Here is a 24459-nt window from a genome sequence, read left to right as displayed (position 1 = left end):
TTTAGAAACTGCATCGCTATTAAAAGCTAATGGACCCATGCCGACTTCTTCCTAAGCGAGTATCGCGTCTACTGTAAACGAATGGATCTTCTTCTGGGAGTTAAGTTCCAGCACAACAGCCAGTATACTGTAACTCTCGCACCCACACGTTGACGAATAAACACAGAAATTACGCTCGCTGTTTAGTAGCAAAAGACCCAAGCTTTCTTCTCCCCCAGCGAGTAACGCGTCTAAGGTCGGTGTATGGATCTTCTCCTTGGAGGCATCTATCATTTTTCCGATACACCACTGCCAGTTTCTTGTATCCCTCGCACCCTCTCATCGACAAATAAACACCGAAATTGCATCAGTATTAAGTATTAAAGGATTCAAGCCGACATCTCCCCAAGCGATTAACGCAGCTAGGGTCAGCATATGGGTCATCGCCTAGGAGTCAAGTATCATTTCTCTGATACACCGCCGCCAGTTTACGCTACCCCTCGCACCCTCACATTGACGAATTAACGCAGATTTGAGTCGCTATTAAATAGTAAAGGATACATGCCAACTTCTCCCCGAGCTAGTTACGTGGCTACAGGAAATGTGTAGATATTCCCTGGGAATCGAGAATCTTTTCTCCGATGCTCGCAGCCACTTTACTGTATCCCTCTCAACATCACATTGACGAATTAACCCAGAAATTGCGTCGCTCTTAAATACTGAAGGATCCATGCGAATTTCTCCCTAAGCGAGTTACGTGGCTACAGTCAATATTTCGATCTACTCATGGGAATCAAGTATCTTTTCTCCGATGCACCACAGCCAGCTTACTGTATCCTTATCACCATTATCACAGTGATGATTTATCTCAGAATTTGCGTCGTTAGTAGATACTAAAGAATACATGCTGGCTTCTCCCCAGGCGATTAATGGGGCGACGGTCAATGTATGGATGTTCTCTTGGGAGTAAGGTATCTTTTTTCCGATGCACCACTCCCAGATTACTGTAGCCGTCGCACACTCACATTGACTAATTAACATAAAAAATTCGTCGCTATTAAATACTAACAGATCAATTATGCTTTTTCCCCAAACAAGTAACTAGGCGATCGTCTACGAATGAATCTTCTCGTGGGAGCAAAGGATCTCTTTCGATGCACCACTGCCAGTTTATCTCTTTTACCTCGCACCATTATATTGACTTTTTAACACAGAAATTGAGTCGCTATTGAATGCTTAGGGATCCACGACGACTTCTCCCCAAGCGAGTAAAGTGGCTATCATCAAACTATGACTCTTCTCTTGCGAGGCAAGTATCACTTTTTCGATGCAACGCTTCTAGTTTACTGTATTTCTCGCACCCTCACGATGACGAATAGACACAGAAATTGCGTCGTTACTAAATCAAAGAAGCTGATTTCTCTCCCAGCGGGTAAGACTGATACGGTCAGTGTATTGATTTCTCCTGGGAGTCAAACATTTCTTTTCCGATGCACCACTGACGATTTTCTCTATCAATCGCACCCTCACGTTGACGAATTAACAGAGAAATTACGTCGCTTTTAAATAATAAATCATCCATGCATACTTCTCTCTAAGCCAGTAACATGGCTACTGTCAGCGTATGGATCTTCATCTGGGAGTCAAGTATCTTTTTTTCTATGTACACTGCCAGTTTACTGTAGACCTCGCACCCTCACATTGATGGATTACCAAAGAAAATGCGTCGCTATTAAATACTAATGGAATAGACCCAACTTCTTCCACTGCAAGGAACGTGGCTACAATAAACGTATGGATCTTCTCCTGGGAGTCATGTAGCTTTTCTCCGATGCTCCACTACCAGTTTACTACATCAGTCGCAACCTCCATCGACGAATTAACACCGAAATTGAGGCACTATTCAATACTAAAAGATGCATGCGGACTTGTTCGCGAGCGAGTAACCGGCTACAATCAACCTATAGATCTTCTCCAGGGAGTCAAGTATCTCTTTTTCGACGCACCACTGCCAGTTTACTGTATCCCTCGCACCCTCACAGTCACGAACTAACTCAGAAATTGCTTAGAAATTAAATACTATAGCGTCCAATGTGATTTCTCTTCAAGCTAATAATGTGACTTTGGTCAACGTATGGCTCTTCTCCTGGGAGGCTAGTACCTTTTTTGCGATGCACCACTGCATATTTTCTGTATGCCTCGTACGGTCATATTGAGGAACAAGCACAGAAATTCCGTCGCTGTTAAGTACTAGAGCATCCAAACCGAGTTCTCTTCAAGCAAGTAACGCGTCTATGGTCACCTGATGGATCTTCTCCAGGGAGTCAAGTACCTTTACTCCGACGGACCACTGCCAGATTACTGTTTCCCTCGCACCATCACAATGACGAATTAACAGAAAAGTAGCGTCGCTATTAAATACTGAAGGATCAGTGCTGACTTCTCCCCAAGGGCGATATGTGGCTACAGTCAATTTATCGATCTTCTACTGGCAGTCAAGTATCTGTTTTCTGATGCACCACAGCCAGATTACTGTAACCCTCTCACCGTAACATTGACGAATTACCACAGAATTTGCGTCGCTATTAAACACTAAAAGATCAATGTCAACTTCTCCTCCAAGAGAGTTATGCGGCTGCGTATATCGTATTGATACTCACCTGGGAGTAAAGAATCTTTTGTCCGATGCACCACTGCCACTCTACTGTATTACTCGCACGCACGCACTGACGAATTAACACAGAAAACCCTTCGGTATTAAACAATAAATGACCTATGCCGTCTTCTCCCCATGCAAGTACCGCAGCAACAATCAAAGTATCGATCTTTCGCTGTGAGTTAGGTATACCTTTTCCCATGCTGCACTGGCAGTTTACTGTATCTCACACACGCTCACATTGACAAATTAACACTGATAATGCGTCGCTATTAAGTACAAAGGGATCCAAGCCCACTTCTCCCCATGCGAGTAACGTGGCTATAGTCAACGTATAGATTTTCTCCTGGGAAGCATGTACGTTTTTTCAGAAGCACCACTGCCAGTTTACTGTATCCCTCGCACCCTCAAAATGACAAATTAACACAGAAAACACGTCGCTATAAAATACTAAAGGATCCATGCCGACTTCTACTCAAATGAGTAACGTGGCTACAGTCAATATACAGGTCTTCTCCTAGGAATCAAGTATATTTACCGAAGCGCCACTGGCAGTTTCCTGTATCCTAAGCAACCTACAATGGCGAATTAACACAGAAAATGCGTTGCTCCAAAGTACTAAACTATCCGTGCGGTCTTCTACTCATGTGAGTAATGTGGCTACAGTCATCATATAGGTCTTCTCCTGGGAAGATTGTGTGTTTTTCCCGAACCACCACTAGCAGTTTCCTGTAACACTTGCACCCTCACAATGACGAATTAACACAGAAAATGCGTTGCTATTAAATACTAAACTATCCAAGCCGACTTCTACTCAAGTGAGTAACGTGGCTAAAGTCAACAAATAGGTCTTCACCTGGGAAGCAAGTGTGTTTTTCCTGAAGCACCACTGGCAGCTTCCCGCATACCTCGCACCCTGACAATGGCGAATTAACGCAGAAAATGCGTCGGTATAGAATACTAAGGGTCCATGCCGAATTCTACGCATATGAGTAACGTGGCTACAGTCAGAATGTATGTCTTTCCCTGGGAGGCAAGTGTGTTTTCCTCGAAGCACTACTGGCAGTTTCCTGTATAATTCGCACCCTCACTATGAGGGATTCATACAGAAAATGCGTCGCTATTGTATACTAAAGGATCCTTGCTTACTTCTACGAAAGTAAGTAACGTGGTTACACTCAATACGTAAATCTTCTCCTGGAAAGCAAATGTGTCTTTCCCGAAGTACCACTGGCAGTTTCCTGCATTCCTCGCACCCTCACAATGACGAATTAACACTGAAAATGCGTCGCTATTAGATACTGAAGGATCCATATCGACTTCAACGCAAGTGAGTAACGTGGTTATACCTAAAATGTAAGTATTCTCCTGGGAAGCAAGTGTGTTTTCCCCAACCACCACTCGCAGTTTCTTGTATCCCACGCACCCTCACAATGACGAATTGACAAAGAAAATTAGTCACTATTAAATTCTGAAACATCCATGCCGAGTTCTACGCAAGTGAATAACGTGGTTAAACTCAACGTGTAGGTCATCTCCTGGGAAGCCAGTGCTTTTATCCCGAAGCACCACTAGCAGTTTCTTGTATCCCTCGCACCATTACGTTGACGAATTAACACAGAAAATGCGTCGCCATTACATACAACAGGTTCCATGCGAAATTCAACGCAAGTGAGTAACCTGGTTACACCCAACATGTAGGTCTTCTCCTGGGAAGCAAGTGTGTTTTTCCCGAAGCACCACTGCCAGTTTTCTAAATCTCTCGAACCCTCACAATGACGATTAATCACAGAATATGCGTCGCTATTAAATACTAAAGTATCGGTGCTGACGTCTACGCAAGTGAGTAACGTGGCTGCACTCAACGTGTAGGTTTTCTCCTGGCAAGCAAGTGTGAAATTCCCGAGGCAATACTGGAAGTTTCCTGTAACCCTCGCATCCACACAATGACCAAATAACAAAGAAATTGCGTCGCTATTAAATACATAAGTTTCAATACCGACTTCTACGAGAGTGAATAACAGGTTTACACTCTATATGCAAGTCTTACCTGGGAAGCAAGTGTGTTTTCCCCGAAGCACCAATGGCACTTTCCTGTAGCCCTCGCACCCAGACAAAGACCAATTAACACAGTAAATGCGTCGCTGTTAAATACTGAATGATCCATACCGACTTCTACGCAAGTGAGTAGCGCGGCTACACTGAACATGCAGGTCTTCCCTGGCAAGCAAGTGTGAAATTTCCCGAAGCAATACTGGCAGTTACCTGTATCCCTCGCACCCGCACAATGACGAACGAACACCGAAAATGAATCGCTAGCAAATAGTGAAAGATCCATGCCGAATTCTACGCAAGTGAGTAATGTGGTTACCCTCAACATGTAGGTCTTCTCCTGGGAAGCAAGTGTGTTTTTCCCGAAGTACAACTGGCAGTTTCCTGTATCCCACCCACCCTCACAATGACGAATTGACAAAGAAAATTCGTCGCAATAAAATACTAAAACATCCATGCCGACTTCTACGCAAGTGAATATCGGGGTTACATTCAAGATGTAAGTCTTCTCCTGGGAAGCAAACGTGTTTTCCCCGAAGCATCACTGGCAGTTTCCTGTACCCCTCGCATCCGCACAATGACGAATTAACACTGTAAATGCGTCGCTATTAAATATTGAAAGATCCATGCCGACATTTAAGCAAGTGATTTACGTGGTTAAATTCAACATGTAGCTAATCTCCTGGGAATCCAGTGCGTTTATCCCGAAGCACCACTAGCATTTTCTTGTATCCCTTGCACCATTACGTTAACGAATTAACACAGAAACTGCGTCGCCATTACATACAACAGGTTCCATGCGAATTTCAACGCAAGTGAGTAACGTGGTTACACACAACATGTAGGTTTTCTCCTGGGAAGCATGTGTGTTTTTCCCAAAGCATCACTGGCAGTTTCCTGTATCCCTCGCACATGCACAATGACGAATTAATACCGTAAATGCGTTGCTATTAAATACTGAAAGATCCATGCCGACTTCTACGCAAGTGAGTATCGTGGTTAAACTCAACATGTAGCTCATCTCCTGGGAATCCAGTGCGTTTATCCGGCAGCACTACTAGCATTTTCTTGTATCCCTCGCACCCTCACAAAAAGGAAATAGCACAGAAAACGCGTCGCTATTAAATACATAAGGTTCAATCCCGACTTCTTCGCGAGTGAATAACAAGTTCACATTCAACAAGTAAGTATTCCCTTGGGAAGCAAGTGTGTTTTTCCCGAAGCACCACTGGCATTTGCTTGTATCCCTCGAACCATCAAAGTGACGAATTAACACACGAAATGCGATGCTTTTAAATACTGAAGGATCCATACCGACTTCAACGCAACTGAGTAACGTGGTTATACTCAAAATGTAGGTCTTTTCCTTAGAAGTAAGTGTGTTTTGCAAAACCACCACATTCTGTATCCTGTAAACCTCGCACCCACACAATAACGGATTCATACAAAAAATACGTCTCTATTAAATGCTAAAGGATCCATGCTTACTTCTACGCAAGTAAGTAACGTGGTTACATTCAACATGTAAGTCATCTCCTGGGAAACTAGTGTGTCTTTCCAGAAGCACCACTGGAAGTTTCCTGTATCCACCGCTCCCACGATTTAACACAGAAGATGCGTCGCTATTAAATACTGAAAGATCCATGCCTACTTCTACGCAAGTGAATAACGGTATTACACTTAACAAGTAGGTCTTCCCCTGGGAAACAAATATGTTTTCCCCAAAGCACCACTGGCAGATACCTGTCTCCCTCGCTCCCTTGCGTTTTCGAATTATTGCAGATGATGCGTCGCTATTAAATACTAAAGGAGTCATGCGAACTTCAACGCAAGGGAGTAACGTGGTTACACTCAACATGTAGGTCATCTCCTGGGAAGCAAGTGTGTTTTTCCTGAAGCACCACTGGCAGTGTCCTGTATACCTCGCACCCTCACAATAACGAATTAACACAGAATATGCGTCGCTATCAAATAGTGAAGGATCCATGCCGACCTGTAAGCAAGTGAGTAACGTGTTTACACTCAATATGTAAATCCTCTACTGGGATGCAAGTGTTTTCTTCCCGAAGTTCCATTGGGAGTATCATGCATCCCACACACCCTCACAATGACGAATTAACACAGAAAATGTTTCTTTATTGAATATTGAAGGTTCCATGTCGAATTCTACGCAAGTGAGTATCGTGGTTACACTCAACGTGTAGGTCTTCCACTGGGAAGCAAGTGCTTTTTTCCCGAAGTACCACTGGCAGTTTCCTGTGTCCCTCGCACCATCTCAATGACGTATTAACACAGAAAATGCGTCGCTATAAAATACTAAATTATCCATGTCGACATCTACGCATGTGAATAACGTTGCTACACTTAACGTATAGGTCTTCTCCTGGGAATAAAGTGTGTTTTTCCCGTAGCAACACTGGCAGGTACCTCTATTCCTCGCTTCCTCACAGTGAGCAAAGTGACGTATTCACGCAGAAAATGCGTCGCTATAAAATACTAGAGGATCCGTGCCGACTTTTACTCGAGTGAGTAACATGGCTAAATTCAGATTTAGGTCTTCTCCTGGGGAACAAGTGAATTTTTCGCGAAGCACCACTTTCAGTTTCCTGTATCCCTTGCACCTTCACAATGACGAATTAGCACAGAAAATTTGTCGGTATTAAATACTAAAAGATCCATGCCGACTTCTACTCAAGTGGGTAACGTGGCTACAGTCAACGCGTAGGTATTCTCCTGGGAACCAAGCGTGTTTTTCCCGAAGCACCACTGGCATTTTTCCAGTATCCCTCGCACATTCACAATGACGAATTAACACAGATAATGTGTCGCTGTAAAATACTAAAGAATCCATGCTGTCTCATACGCAAGTGAGCTGTGGTCATCGTATGGCTCTTCTATTGTGAGTGAACTGTCTTTTATTGCAATGCACCACTGCCAGTTTCCAGTATCTCTCGCACCCTCACACTAACGAATTTAACATAGACATAACGTCACTATTTAATACTAAAGGATTCATGCCGATTCAAGCCAATACAGTAACGCGGCCACTGTCAATGTATGGAAGTTTTCGTGGGATTCAAGTCTCTTTCTTCGATGCACCATAGCCATTGTACTGTTATTCTCACACACTGACATTTACGAATTAACATATAAATTGCGTCGCTATTAGATACTTAAAGAAACATGCATATTTATTCCCAAGTGAGTACGTGACTACAGTCAACGTATCGATATTATCCTGGAAGTCACTTATCTTTTTTCCGATGGCTTACTGCCAGTTTACTGCATCCCTCACCCCCTCCATTGACGTATCAACACCGAAAATGCGTCGCTCTTAAATACTAAACTATCCATGCCGACTTAGACGCGAGCAAGTAATATGCTGCGATCAACCTATTGGTCATCTAGTGGGAGTCAAGTATCTCTCTTCCGATGCACCACTCCAAGTTTACTGTATCCGTCGTACACTCACATTGACGAGTTAACACAGAAAGTGCATCGCTATTAAATACTAGAGGATCCATGCTGTCTTCTCCCCAAGTGAGTAATGCGACTATGTCAACCTTTGGACCATCTCCTGCGAGACAAGTATCTCTTTTCCATTGTGCTACATCCAGTTTACTGTAATCCTCGCAACGCGATCTAAAACAGAAATTGCGTCGTTAGTAATTACGAAATTACACATTACGAGTTCTTTTAAAGTGAGTAACGGGTTATGTTCAACATATTTCTCTTCTCCTGGGAGTGTAGTATCTTTTTTGCGACGCACCACTGCCAGTTCATTGTATCCCTCACACCCTCGCACTGACGAATTAACAGAGAAGTCGCGTCGCTATTAAATACTAAAGGACCCATGCCGATTTCTCCCCAAGCGAGTTATGTGCTACAGTCAATGTACCGATATCTTCCTGGGAGTGAAATATCTTTGCTCTGATGCACCGTAGCCAGTTTACTGTATCCCTCTCACCGTCACATTGCAGAATTAACATAGAAATTCCTTCGCTATTAAACACTAAGGGATTCATTCACCCATCTCCACAAGCGCGTAGTGCAGCTACGGTCAACTTATAGATTTTCTCCTGCGAAGCAAGTATGTTTTTTCCAAAGAAGCACTGACAGTTTACTGTATCCCTCACACCCTCACATTGACGAATTAATACAGAAATTGCGTCGCTATTAAATACTAAATTACCCATGCTGACTTCTCACCAAGCGAGTTACGTGGCTACAGTCAAAGTAAGGATCTTCTCCTGTGGGCACGTATTTTTCTCCGATGCACCACAGCATGTTCACTGTATCCCTTTCGCCATCAAATTGACTAATTAACACAGAAATTGTGTCTCTATTATATACTAAAGAATTCATGCCGACTTCCCCCCAAGCGATTAACGTGGCGACGGTCAACGTATGGATTTTCTTGAGGGAGTAAAGGAGCTCTTTTTCGATGCATCACTGCCAGTTTACTGTAACCATGGCACCCTCTCATTGTCTAATTAACACAGAAATTGGTTCACTATAAAAAACTAAAAGACCCATGCTGACTAATCCCCAAGCGAGTAACGTGGCTACAGTCAACGTATAGATCTTCTAATTGGAACCATGTCTGTCTTCTGAGATGCACCACAGCCAGTTTACTGTATCCCTCGGACGGTCATATTGACGAACTAACACAGAAACTCTTTCTACTTATGTATCTTTTCCTGGGAGTCAAGTATCATATTAAGAAGCATCCCTGCCTGATTACTGTATCCCTCGCATCCTCACATTGGCGAATTAACACAGAAATCCGGTCGCTGTTAAATACTGAAGGAACAATCCCGACTTCTTCCCCACGGTTACGGTCAACGTGTGGGTATTCTCCTGGGACTTTAACATCTTTTCTCCGATATACCACTGCCATTTTACTGAGTCCTTCGCACCCTCACATTGACGAATTAACACAAAAATTTCGTCACTATGAAACACTAAAGGGACCATGACGACTTCTCCACAAGTGCGCAACGCAGCTACGGTCAAAGTAAGGTTCGTCTCCTGGGAGTAAAGTATCTGCCACAGCTAGTTTACTGTAACCCTCACATTGACGATTTAACACAGAAATTGCGTCGCTATTAAACACTAAAGTCAAGTATGTTTTCTCCGATGCACCATTGCCAGTTATCTGTAAACCTCGGACGCTCACATTAATGAATTAACACAGAAACAGCGTCGTCATCTCCGCAAATGTGTATCGTGACTACGGCCAATGAATGAACCTTCTCCTGGGAGTCAAGTATCCATCTTCGATGATCCACAGACAGTTCACGTTAACCCTCACACCTTCACATTGACAAATTAACACAGAAATTGCGTCGCTATTAAATACAAAAGAATCCATGCTGACTTCTCACCAAGCGATTAAAGTGGCGACGGTCAACCGATGGATGTTCTCCAGGGAGTAAAGGATGTCTTTTCCGATGTATCACTGCCATATTACTGTATCCCTGGCACTCTCTCATTGACAAATTAACACAGACATTGCGTCGCTATTAAAAACTAAAGCATCCATGCTGACTTCTTCCCATGCAAGTAATGCAGCTGCGGTTAGCTTATGAACATTCTCCTGGGAGTGTAATATCTAATCTTTGACTCACCACTGCCATTTTACTGTATCCCTTGCACCCTCACGTTGACGCATTAACATAGAAATTTCGTTGCTATTAAACACTAAAGGAACAATGCCGACTTCTCCACAAGCGTGTAACTCGGCTACGGTCAACGTATCGATCGTCTCCTGGGAGCAAAGTATCTTTCTCCGATGTGCCACAGCCAGTTTACTGTAACCATCGCACCCTCTCATTGACGATTTAACACAGAAATTGTGTCGCTATTAAATACTAAAAGATCAGTGCCAACTAATCCCCAAACAAGTTTCATGGCTACAGTCAAAGTATGGATCTTCTCCTGGCAGTAAAGGATCTTTCTTTCACTGCGCCATAGCCAGTTTACTGTAACCCTCGCACCAATATAATGACAATTTAACACAGAAATTCGGTCACTATTAAATACTAAATTATACGTAACGAGTTCTTGGATAGCAAGTAACGGAGCTCCGGTCAACATATGGCTTGTCTTTTTTTGCGATGCACGACAGCCAGTTAACTGTAACCTTCGCACCCTCCAATTGACGAATAAACGCTGAAATCCCTCTCTATTAAACACTAAAGGATCCTTACAACAACCCTGTAACGGGATATGGTCAACGTATGGTTCTTCTCCTGGGAGTCAAGTACCTTTCTTACCATGCACCACTGCCAGTTCACTGTATCCCTCACACCCTCACGATGATGAATGAATACAGAAATTAGACCGCTATTTAGCACTAAATGATCCATGCCGACATTTCCCCAAGCAATTAACACGGCTACAGTCAGCGTATGGATCTTCTCCTGGGAGTTAAATGTCTTTTTCCGATGCATCACTGCCAGTTTACTGTATCCCTCGCCTCCTCATAGTGACGGAATGAAACAGAAATTGCGTCGCTATAAAATACTAAAATATCAACGTCGCCTTCTCTCCAAACGAGTTACATGGCTATGCACAAGGTGTGGATATTCTCCTAGGAGTAAAGGATCTGTTGTCCGAAGCACCACTGCCACTTTACTGTATTACTCGCATCCTCACATTGAAGAATTAACACAGGAATTCCGTCGCTATTAAAAAAAAAAAAGAATCCATGCCGATTTCTACCCAAGCGAGTATCGTGGCTAATGCTACCATAAGGATCATCTCCTAGGAGTCAAGTGCATTTTTTCCAATGCGCCACTGCCCGTTAAATGTATCCCACTCACTCTCGCATTGACAAATTAGGTGTAGAAATTGCGTCGCTATTAAATATTAAATTGTCTATGCTGACTTCTCACCAAGCGTCGTTATTATATACTAAAGGATCAAAAGCGAATTCTCCGCGAGTGAGCAACGTGGCTACAGTCAACCTATGCGTTTTCTCCTGGGGGTAAAGGACCTCTTGAAAGATGAGCCACTGCCAATTTACTGTACTACCCGCTCTCTCACACTGACAAATTAACACACAAATTCCGTCGCTATTAAAAACTAAGAGATACAAGCTGTCTTCCCCCAACGAATAACAAGGCTACAATCAATACTTGGATATTCTCCTGGGAGTCAACTAACTTTTTTCCAACGCAACACTGCCGTTTACTGCATCTCTTGCACCCTCGCATTGACGAATTAACACAGAAATTGCGTCGTTATTAAATACTGTAGGATCCAAGCCTACTTCTCCGCGAGTTAGCATTGTGGCTACTGTCAACCCTTGGATCTTCAACTGGGAATTATGTAGCTGTTTGCCGATGCGGCAAAACCGGTTTACTGTAACCTTCGCACCCTCTCGTTAACGAATAAAAAGAGAAATTGCGTCGCTATTAAGTACTACCAGTATTAGAATCGGAATTTAAAAGAGCTTTGGAAGAGTTACGGTGAAATAAGGCAGAAGGGATGGATAACAGTCCATCAAAATTTCTAAAATCGTTGGGGGAAGTGGCAACAAAACGACTATTCACGTTGGTGTGTAGAATACATGAGTCTGGCGACGTACCATCTGACTTTCGGGAAAGCATCATCCACACAATTCCGAAGACGGCAAGAGCTGACAAATGCGAGAATTATCGCACAATCAGCTTAACAGCTCATGCATCGAAGCTGCTTACAAGAATAATATACAGAAGAATGGAAAAGAAAATTGAGAATGCGCTAGGTGACGATCAGTTTGGCTTTAGGAAAAGTAAAGGGACGAGAGAGGCAATTCTGACGTTACGGCTAATAATGGAAGCAAGGCTAAAGAAAAATCAAGACACTTTCATAGGATTTGTCGACTTGGAAAAAGCGTTCGACAATATAAAATGGTGCAAGCTGTTCGAGATTCTGAAAAAAGTAGGGGTAAGCTATAGGGAGAGACGAGTCATATACAATATGTACAACAACCAAGAGGGAATAATAAGAGTGGACGATCAAGAACGAAGTGCTCGTATTAAGAAGGGTGTAAGACAAGGCTGTAGCCTTTCGCCCCTACTCTTCAATCTGTAAATTGAGGAAGCAATGATGGAAATAAAAGAAAGGTTCAGGAGTGGAATTAAAATACAAGGTGAAAGGATATCAATGATACGATTTGCTGATGACATTGCTATCCTGAGTGAAAGTGAAGAAGAATTAAATGATTTGCTGAACGGAATGAACAGTCTAATGAGTACACAGTACGGTTTGAGAGTAAATCGGAGAAAGACGAAGGTAATGAGAAGTAGTAGAAATGAGAACAGCGAGAAACTTAACATCAGGATTGATGGTCACGAAGTCAATGAAGTTAAGGAATTCTGCTACCTAGGCAGTAAAATAACCAATGACGGACGGAGCAAGGAGGACATCAAAAGCAGACTCGCTATGGCAAAAAAAGGCATTTCTGGCCAAGAGAAGTCTACTAATATCAAATACCGGCCTTAATTTGAGAAAGAAATTTCTGAGGATGTCCGTCTGGAGTACAGCATTGTATGGTAGTGAAACATGGACTGTGGGAAAACCGGAACAGAAGAGAATCGAAGCATTTGAGATGTGGTGCTATAGACGAATGTTGAAAATTAGGTGGACTGATAAGGTAAGGAATGAGGAGGTTCTACGAAGAATCGGAGAGGAAAGGAATATGTGGAAAACACTGATAAGGAGAAGGCACAGGATGATAGGACATCTGCTAAGACATGAGGGAATGACTTCCATGGTACTAGAGGGAGCTGTAGAGGGCAAAAACTGTAGAGGAAGACAGAGATTGGAATACATTAAGCAAATAATTGAGGACGTAGGTTGCAAGTGATACTCTGAGATGAAGACGTTAGCACAGGAAAGGAATTCGTGGCGGGCCGCATCAAACCAGTCAGTAGACTGATGACAACAACAATAAATTAAGTACTAACAAGTGCAGGATGACCTCTCCCCATGCTCATCACTTGGCTACAGTCAATGAATCGATCTTCTCCTGGGGGTGAAGTATTTTTCTCATATGCACCACAGCCAGTTCACTGGATTCCTTTCACCACCAAATTAACGAATTAATACAGAAACTGCGTCGCTACTAACTACTAAAGAATCCATGCTGACTTCTCCCTAAGTGATTAACGTGGCGACGGTCAACGTATGGATGTCCTCCAGGGAGTAGAGGATCTTTTTTCCGATGCACCACTCTCAGTTTACTGTATCCCGCAGACCCTCATATTGACTAATTATCACAGACACTGCGTTGCCATTAAATACTAAATGATCCATCCCGAGTTCTTCCCAAGCGAGTAACGCGGCTACGGTCAAAGTATGGATCATCTCCTGGGAGTGAAGTATCTCCTTTTCGATGCACCACTGCCAGTTTACTGTGTCCTTCGCTCCATCACAGTGACGAAATAACACAGAAATTTCGTCGCTAGTATATATTGTAAGGTCTATACCGTCTTCTCCCCAAATGAGTTACACGGCAACGGTCAAGGTATGGATATTTTCCTAAGAGTTAAGGATATGTTGTCCGAAGCACCACTGCTACTTTACAGTATTACTAGCACGCTCACATTGACGATTTAACACAAAAGGACCGATGCCGACTTCTCCCAAAGCGAGTAACGTGGCTACTGTCAACGTATAGCTCTATTCCAGGGTGTCTTGTATGTTTTTTCCGAAACACTACTGCCAGTTTACTGTATCCACCGTACCCCCCACCCCCACCCCTCACCTTGACTAATTAAAATAGAAATTGTGTGGCTGTTAAATACTGATCGATCCACGCCGATTCCACCCAAGCCAGCAACACTGCTACTGTCAATGTATGGATCTTCTCGTGGGAGTCGAGTATCTATCTCCGATCTACCACTGCCGGTTTACTGTATCCCTCGAACGCTCCCACTGACGATTAAACATAATTATTGCGACGAATTAAATACTAAAGTGTCCATGGAAAATTCTCCCCAAGTGAGTAACGGGGTTAAGGTCAACGTATGGATCACTTGCAGGGAAACAAGTACATTTTATTCCGATGCTCCACTCCAAGTTTATTATATGCCTCGCACCCTCACAGTGACGAAATAACACAGAAATTGTGTCGCTATTAAATATCAAAGTATCCAGCCAACTTCTCCCCATGTGAGTAATGCCGTTATCTCCAATGTAGGGAACGTCTCCTGGGAGCCAAAAAACAAATAAAAAAAAAATCAAATAGTTCTGAGCACTATGGGACTTAATTTCTGAGGTCATCAGTCCCCTTGAACTTAGAACTACTAAAACCTAACTAACCTAAGGACACCACACACATCCATGCCCGAGGCAGGTTTCGAACCTGCGACCGTAGCAGTCGCGCGGTTCCAGACTGAAGCTCCTAGAACCGCTCGGCCACATCGGCCGGCTCTAGGCGCTACAGTTCTTAGGTTAGTTAGTTTTAAGTAGTTCTAAGTAAGACTGATGACCTCAGATGTTAAGTAACATAGTGCTCAGAGCCAATTTGAACCATTTTTTGCAGCGCCTAGAACCGCTCGGCCACTCCAGCCGGCCCTGGGAGACAATAATTTTTTTTTACATATGGACCGCTGCCCGTTTACTGTATCCCTCGAACCGTCACATTAACGAATTAGCACAGAAATTGCGTCGGTATTAAATACTAGAGGAACCATCCTAACTTCTTCCCATGCGAATAACGCGTCTAGTGTCAACGTATGGATCTTCTCCAGGGTGTCAAGTAGCTTTTTGGCCATGCACCACAGCCTGTTTACTGTAACACTCGCAACCTGATAAAGTGATTTAAGACATTAATGGCGTCGCTATTAAATACTAAAAGATCCATGACGACTTCTCAAAGTAATGTGGCTACGTCAACGTATGGTCCTTCTCCTGAATGTCGAGTATATTTTTCGATGCACCATGGCCAGTTTTGCTGTACTCCTCGTACGATCACATTGACGAAATATCACAGATATTGCGACGCTATTAAATACTAAAGGATCCATGCTGGCTTATCCCCAGTCGAGTAATGCGACAATGGTCAACCTATGGATCTACTCCTGGCAGTAAAGGACCTATTTTCCGATGCACCAATGCCAGTTTACTGTACCCATCTCACAATCACATTGACAAAATAACATAGAAAATGCCTTGCTGTTAAATACTAAAGGATCCAAGCTGACTTCTCCCCAAGAGAGTAACGTGGCTATTGTCACCATTCGGATCTTCTCCTGGGAGTCAAGTATCAATTTCCTATGCACCCCTACCAATTTCCTGTGTCCCTCACATGCTGAAATTGACAAATTAACAAGAAAATTGGGTCGCTATATACCGACTTCTATATACCGACTTCTGACCAATCGAGTAACGTGGCTACAGTCAAAGTATACATCTATTCCTGGGAGCCAATAACCCAGTTTACTGTATCCCTCGCACCCTCACATTGACGAATTAACAAAGAAATTACATAGTTATTAGATACTAAAGGATCCAAGACGACTTTTTTTTCATTCGAGGAACGCTGCTCCGTTCACTGTATGGACCTCTTCCTGGGAGGCAAGTTCTTTTTTCCGATGCACCACTGCCAGTTTACTGTATCAATCACACCATCACATTAACGAATTAACACAGAAATAGCGTTGCTAGTAAATATTGATGGATGCGTGCTGACTTCTCCTCAATCGAGTAAGACGGCTATGTTCAACGGATGAATCTTCTAATGGGATTCAAGTAACTTTCTTTCCTATGCATGACTGCCAGTTTGCCCTATCCATCACAACCTGACATTAACGAATTAGCACAGAAATTTCGTCGCTATTAAATACTAAAGGATCCATGCCGAATTCTAACCAGGCGAGTAGCTCGGCTGAAGTCAAAGTATGTATCTCCTCCTGGGAGTCAATTATCTTTTTTCTAAAGCACCACTGCCAGTTTATTGCAACCCCAGCACCCTCACAGTGACGAATTAACACAGAAAATGTGGCACAATTAAATACAAAAAGATCTATGCCGACTTCTCCCCAAGCGAGTAATGTGCCTACAGTCACCATATGGATGTTGTCCTGGGAGTCAAGTATTCATTTTTTCCAATGCACCACTGTGAGTTTACTCTATCCCTTACGCCCTCATGATGACGAATTAACACAAATATTGCGTCGCAATTATGTACTAAAAGTCCAAAACGAATTCTCTTCAAGCGAGTAATACGGTTTCGGTCAACGTATGTATATCCTTCTGGGACACAAGTATCTTTTTTTTCCGATGCACCCCTGAGAGTTTTATGTATCCCTCATACCCTCTCATTGACGAATTAACACAGAAATTGCGTCACTGGTAAATACTTAAGAATACATGCAAATTTCCCCCGTGCGATTAATGTGGATACAGACAACTAATAAATCTTCTCCTGGAAGTAGAGTATCTTTTATTCCGATGCATCACTACCAGTTTACTGCGTCCGTCACTCAATCATATTGACGATTTATCACAGAAACTAAATCGCTATTAAATACTAAATGATGCAGGCCGTCTTCTCCTCAAGCGAGTTACGCGTCTACTGTCAACGTATAGATCTGCTCCAGGGAGTCAAGCATCTTTTTTCCGATGGTCCCCTGCCTGTTTACTATATCCCTCGAACCCTCACATTCTCGAATTAACACAGAAATTCTGTCGCTATTAATTACTACAGGATCCATGCCGATTTCACCCAAGCTAGTAACGTGGTTCCTGTCAACGTATGGATCTTCTCGTGGGAGTCATGTACCTTTCTCCTATGCATCACTGCCAATTTACTGTAACTCCTCGTCCTCACATTGACGAATTGAGACAGAAATTGTGTTGCTATTAAGTAGTGATGGATATGTGCAGAATTCTCCCCAATCGAGTATCACGGCTATGTTCAACGTATGGATCTTCTTTGCACCACTACACCACTGCCAGTTTAATGTATCCATCGCACAATCCCATTCACGAATTAACACAGAAACTGCTTCGATGTTAAGTACTAAAGCATCCAGGCCGACTTCTAGCGAGTAGACGGCCAGAGTGGCCGAGCGGTTCTAGGCGCTACAGTTTGGAACCGCGCGACCGCTACGGTTGCAGGTTCGAATCCTGCCTCGGGCATGGATGTGTGTGATGTCTTTAGATTAGTTAGGTTTAAGTAGTTCTGAGTTGTGGGGGACTGATGACCTCAGCAGTTAAGTCCCATAGTGCTCAGACCCATTTGAACCATTTTTCTAGCGAGTAATGTAGCTATTGTCACCCTTCGGATCTTCTCATGGGAGTCAAGTATCAATTTCCTATGCACCCCTACTTGGTCCTCCGCACGCTGAAACTGACAAATTAACAGAGAAAATTCGTCGATATCAAATACAACGGTAAAGGTTATATGCCGACTTCTGACCAAGAGAGTAACATGACCACAGTCAACCTGTAGATCCTCTCCTGGGAGTCAACCACCTTTGTTCCGATGCATCACTGCCAGTTTATTGCATCCCTCGCACCCTTATATTGACGAATTAACACAGAAATATAGTCGCCATTAAATACTAAAGGATCCATGGTGACTTCTCCCCAAGCAAGTGCGCCGTACTGTCAATGTGTAGACTTCCTCCCAGAATTCATGCATCTTTCTTCCGATGCACCGTTACCAGTTTACTGTATCCCTCACACCCTCACATCGACGAATTAACACAGAAATAGTGTTGTTAGTAAATATTGATGGTTTCGTGCATACTCTTCCCAATCGAGTAACACGGCTATGTTCAACGTATGGATCTTAAAGTGGGAGTCAAGTACCTTACTTTCACATCCACCACTGCCATTTAACTCTATCCCTCGCACCCTCACATTGACGAATTTGCACAGAATTTGCGTCGCTATTAAATACTAAAGGATCCATGCCGAATTCTCTCTAAGGGAGTAAAACGGCTGAAGTCAAAGTATGTATCTCCTCCTGCTGGGAGTCAATTATCTTTTCTCTAAAGCACCACTGTCAGTTTCTTGCAGTACTTGCACCCTCACTGTGACTAATTAACACAGAAAATGTGGCACAATTAAATACTAAAGAATCCATGCCGACTTGTCCCCAAGCGAGTAATGTGCCTACAGTCACCATATGGATCTTCTCCTAGGAGTAAAGTATCCTTTTTTCCGATGCACCACTGAGAGTTTACTCTATCCCTCACACACTCGTGATGAATGTCCAATACGAATTCTCTTCAAGCGAGTAATACGGTTTCGGTCAACGTATGTATATCCTCCTGGGAGACGAGTATCATTTTTCCGATGCACCACTGAGATTTTGATGTATCCCTCTAACCCTCACATTGATGAATTAATACAGAAATTGCGTCGCAAATAAATACTTAAGTATCCATGCAAAATTCTCCCCGTCCCATTAACGTGACTATAGTCAACTTATGAATCTTCTCCTGGGAGTACAGTATCTTTTATTTCCAAGTATCAGTACCAGTTTACTGTATCCGTCGCACAATAACATTGACGATGTATTGCAGAAACTGAATCGCTGTTAAATACTAAAGGATCCGAGTCGGCTTCTACCCAAGCGAGTACCGCGTCTACTGTCAACGTACAGATTTCATCCTGTGATTAAAGCAGCTTATTTCCGATGCGCTCCTGCCTGTTTAGTGTATCACTCGAGCCCTCACATTGACGAATTAACTCAGAAATTGCATCGCTATTAAATACTGACGGATGTAGTAAACTTCTCCCGAAGCGAGTAACGCAGCTACGGTCAACGTATGGATCTTCCATTTGGAGTCAAGTACCCGTGGTCTAGGGGCGCCGGCACGGTAACTCAGCGTGTTCGGTCTGAGGGTTAGCTGCCCTCTGTAATAAAAAAAAAAAAACTGGGTTAATGGATCAACGACGAACTGAGACGGGTGTCTTGCGACGTCCGCCCCAAGCAGATACAACGAACAAAAACGAACAAAATGAGATCAATTAAAAAAATTATATAAAAAAAAGGGTTAGCGTCTTTGATTCATAATCAAAACGTCTTCGGTCCCGGGTTCGATCCCCGCCACTGCCTAAATTTTGATAAATAAGCAGCATTGGCGGCCGAAGACTTCTGGCATAAGAAATCAGCCTCATTCTGCCAACGGCCTTGTCAAAGGGCGGAGGAGCGGATAGAGGCTCAGGGCACTCTCTTGTCCTAGGGGTGAGAAATTGCCCCTAAAGGCGGAAGAATCAGCAATGATGAACGACATGAGTATGAAGAAGGCAATGGAAACCTCTGCATTAAAGACACGTAACGTTTATCCACAGGACATGTGGTCTGTATTTGAAGAAGTGTCATGATGATCTCTCCATTGGCAAAAAATTCCGGAATAGTCCCCCATTCGGATCTCCGGGAGGGTACTGCCAAAGGGGGAGGTTACCATGAGAAAAAGATTGAATAAATAACGCAAGGATAACGTTCTAAGAGTCGGGGCGTGGAATGTCAGAAGCTTGAACGTGGTAGGGAAACTAGAAATGATAGTTCAGGTATACATGCCGACGTCGAAAGCCGAAGATGAACAGATAGAGAAAGTGTATGAGGATATTGAAAGAGTAATGCAGTATGTAAAGGGGGATGAAAATCTAATAGTCATGGGCGACTGGAATGCAGTTGTAGGGGAAGGAGTAGAAGAAAAGGTTGCAGGAGCATATAGGCTTGGGACAAGGAATGAAAGAGGAGAAAGACTAATTGAGTTCTGTAACAAGTTTCAGCTAGTAATAGCGAATACCCTGCTCAAGAATCACAAGAGGAGGAGGTATAATTGGAAAAGGCCGGGAGATACGGGAAGATTTCAATTAGATTACATCATGGTCAGACAGAGATTCCGAAATCAGATACTGGATTGTAAGGCGTACCCAGGAGCAGATATAGACTCAGATCACAATATAGTAGTGATGAAGAGTAGGCTGAAGTTCAAGACATTAGTCAGGAAGAATCAATACGCAAAGAAGTGGGATAGGGAACTACTAAGGAATGACAAGATACGTTTGAAGTTCTCTAACGCTATGGATACAGCAATAAGGAACAGCGCAGTAGGCAGTACAGTTGAAGAGGAATGGACATCTCTAAAAAGGGCCATCACAGAAGTAGGGAAGGAAAACATAGGTACAAAGAAGGTAGCTGCGAAGAAACCATGGGTAACAGAAGAAATACTTCAGTTGATTGATGAAAGGAGGAAGTACAAACATGTTCCGGGAAAATCAGGAATACAGAAATACAAGTTGCTGAGGAATGAAATAAATAGGAAGTGCAGGGAAGCTAAGACGAAATCGCTGCAGGAAAAATGCGAAGACATCGAAAAAGATATGATTGTCGGAAGGACAGACTCAGCATACAGGAAAGTCAAAACAACCTTTGGTGACATTAAAAGCAACGGTGGTAACATTAAGAGTGCAACGGGAATTCCACTGTTAAATGCAGAGGAGCGAGCAGATAGGTGGAAAGAATACATTGAAAGCCTCAATGAGGGTGAAGATTTGTCTGATGTGATAGAAGAAGAACAGGAGTCGATTTAGAAGAGATAGGGGATCCAGTATTAGACTCGGAATTTCAAACAGCTTTGGAGGACTTACGGTCAAATAAGGCATAAGGGATAGATGACATTCCATCAGAATTTCTAAAATCATTTGGGAAAGTGGCAACAAAACGACTATTCACGTTGGTGTGTAGAATATATGAGTCTGGCGATATACCATCAGACTTTCGGAAAAGCATCATCCACACAATTCCGAAGGCGGCAAGAGCTGACAGATGCGAGAATTATCGCACATCAGCTTAACAGCTCATTAATCGAAGCTGGTTACAAGAATAATATACAGAAGAATGGAAAAGAAAATTGAGAATGCGCTAGGTGACGATCAGTTTGGCTTTAGGAAGAGAAAGGGACGAGAGAGGCAATTCTGACGTTACGGCTAATAATGGACGCAAAGCTAAAGAAAAATCAAGACACTTTCATGGGATTTGTCGACCTGGAAAAAGTGTTCGACAATATAAAATGGTGCAAGCTGTTCGAGATTCCGAAAAAAGTAGGGGTAAGCTATAGGGAGAGACGGGTCATATACAATATGTACAACAACCAAGAGGGAATAATAAGAGTGGACGATCAAGAACGAAGTGCTCGTATTAAGAAGGGTGTAAGACAAGGCTGTAGCCTGTCGCCCCTACTCTTCAATCTATACTTCGAGGAAGCAATGATGGAAATAAAAGAAAGGTTCAGAAGTGGAATTAAAATACAAGGTGAAAGGATATCAATGATACGATTCGCTGATGACATTGCTATCCTGAGTGAAAGTGAAGAAGAATTAAATGATCAGCTGGACGGAATGAACAGTCTAATGAGTACACAGTATGGTTTGAGAGTAAATCGGAGAAAGAGGAAGGTAATGAGAAGTAGTAGAAATGAGAACAGCGAGAAACTTAACATTAGGATTGATGGTCACGAAGTCAATGAAGTTAAGGAATTCTGCTACCTAGGCAGTAAAATTACCAATGACGGACGGAGCAAGGACATCAAAAGCAGAATCGCTATGGCAAAAAAGGCATTTCTGGCCAAGAGAAGTCTACTAACATCAAATACCGGCCTTAATTTGAGGAAGAAATTTCTGAGGATGTACGTCTGGAGTAGTGAAACATGGACTGTGGGAAAACCGGAACAGAAGAGAATCGAAGCATTTGAGATTCGATGCTATAGACGAATGTTGAAAATTAGGTGGACTGATTAGGTAAGGAATGAGGAGGTTCTACGAAGAATCGGAGAGGAAAGGAATATGTGAAAAACACTGATAAGGAGAAGGGACAGGATGATAGGACATCTGCTAAGACATGAGGGAATAACTTCCTTGTTACTAGAGGGAGCTGTAGAGGGCAAAAATTGTAGAGGAAGACAGAGATTGGAATACATCAAGCAAATAATTGAGGACTTAGGTTGCAAGTGCTACTCTGAGATGAAGAGGTTAGCACAGGAAAGGAATTCGTGGCGGGCTGCATCAAACCAGTCAGTAGACTGATGACCAAAAAAAAAAAAAAAATCTCTATTTGCTGTGAACCAATGCCAGTTAACTGTATTCCTCGCACCCTCACATTGACGAATTACACAGAAATTACGTAGGTATTACATACTAACATATTCATGCCGACTTCTGCCCATGCGAGTAACTCGGCTACTGTTAACGTATGCGTCTTCCCCAGTGGGTGAAGTATTTTTCTCTGATGCAAAACTGCTAGTCTTCTGTATCACTTGCACCCTGACTTTGGCGAATTAATACAGATATTGCGTCGCTATTAAATACTAAAGGATACATGCCGACTTCCCCCCAAGCGAGTATCGCGGCTGATGTTAACGTATGGATCTACTCCTGGGAGTTAAGTATCTTATAACGATGCACCCCTGCAACTTTATTGTATCCCTTGCACCTTCACATTGGCCAATTAACACAGAAACTGCTTCGCTATTCCATACAAAGGGATCCATGGCGACTTTTCCGTGAAACGTGTGATGTTGCTGCAGTCAACGTATCTATCTTCCCCTGTGAGTAGAGTACCTTTTATTCCGAAGCACCACAGGAGAGTTACCTTATCCCTAGCACAATCACAATGACAAACTAACACCTGTCCTCCATCGTTGTTAAATACTAAATGATCCAGGCTGACTTCTCCCCAAGCGAGTAACTGGGTACTGTGAACATGTGGATATTTTCCTGGGTGTCATGTATCATTTTCCTATGACCCCTCCAGTTCATTGCCTCCCTCGCACCCTCACATTGACAAAATAACATAGAAATTGCGTCACTAGTGAAAACTAAATGATCCAAGCCGACTTCTTCATATCGACTAATGAGGCTACCATCAATGAAAGGATATTCTATAGTTTATCAGATGCATTTTTCCGATGCACCACTGCCAGCTTCTGTATCCCTCACACACTCACATTGACTAATTAACACAGAAACTGCATCGCTATTAAATACCCGATGAATGCGTGCTGTCTTCTGCGCAAGCGGGTAACACGGCTTCGGTCAACGTATGGATATTCTAATCGGGGACAAGTACATTTTTTTCCTGTAGACCGCTGCCAGTTAACTGTACCCATTCCACCCTCAAATTGGGGAATTAGCACATAAACTGCATCGCTATTAAATACTAAATGATCGATGCAGACTTTACCCCAACAAGGTACGTGGCTACTGTCAGCGTATGGACCTTCTCCTGGGAGTTAAGTATAATTTTCCGTTGCACCCCTCCCAGATTATTGCATCCGTCGCACCCTCACATTGACGAATTAATACTAAAACTGCGTCGCTACTAAAAAGTAAAGGATCCAAGCCGGCTTCTGACGGATCGAGTAATGGGGCTACCATCAACTTATTGATCTTCTATAGTGAGTCAAGAATCTTTCATCCGATGCACCACTGCCAGTTTACTATATCCCTGCACCCTCACATTGACGAATTAATACAGAAATTGCGTCGCTATTAAATACCGCTGAATGCAAGCAGACGTCTCCCCAAGCGAGTAATGAGGCTACCGTCAACGAATCAGTGTTCTCCTGGGCGTTAAATGTCTTTCTCTGATGCACCAATGCCAGTTTACTGCATCCATCGCACCCTCACATTGAAGAAATGACACAGAAAGTGCGTTTCTATAAATACTAAAGGATCCATTTCGATTTCTCTGCGGGAGAGTAACGGGGCTACCGTCAAACTATGGACATTCTCATGGATGTGGAGTATCTCTTTTC

The sequence above is a fragment of the Schistocerca americana genome, chromosome 2, assembly GCF_021461395.2.
Source record: "Schistocerca americana isolate TAMUIC-IGC-003095 chromosome 2, iqSchAmer2.1, whole genome shotgun sequence".
NCBI classification, from domain to species: Eukaryota; Metazoa; Arthropoda; class Insecta; order Orthoptera; family Acrididae; genus Schistocerca; species Schistocerca americana.
This window is presented reverse-complemented; position numbering follows the sequence as displayed.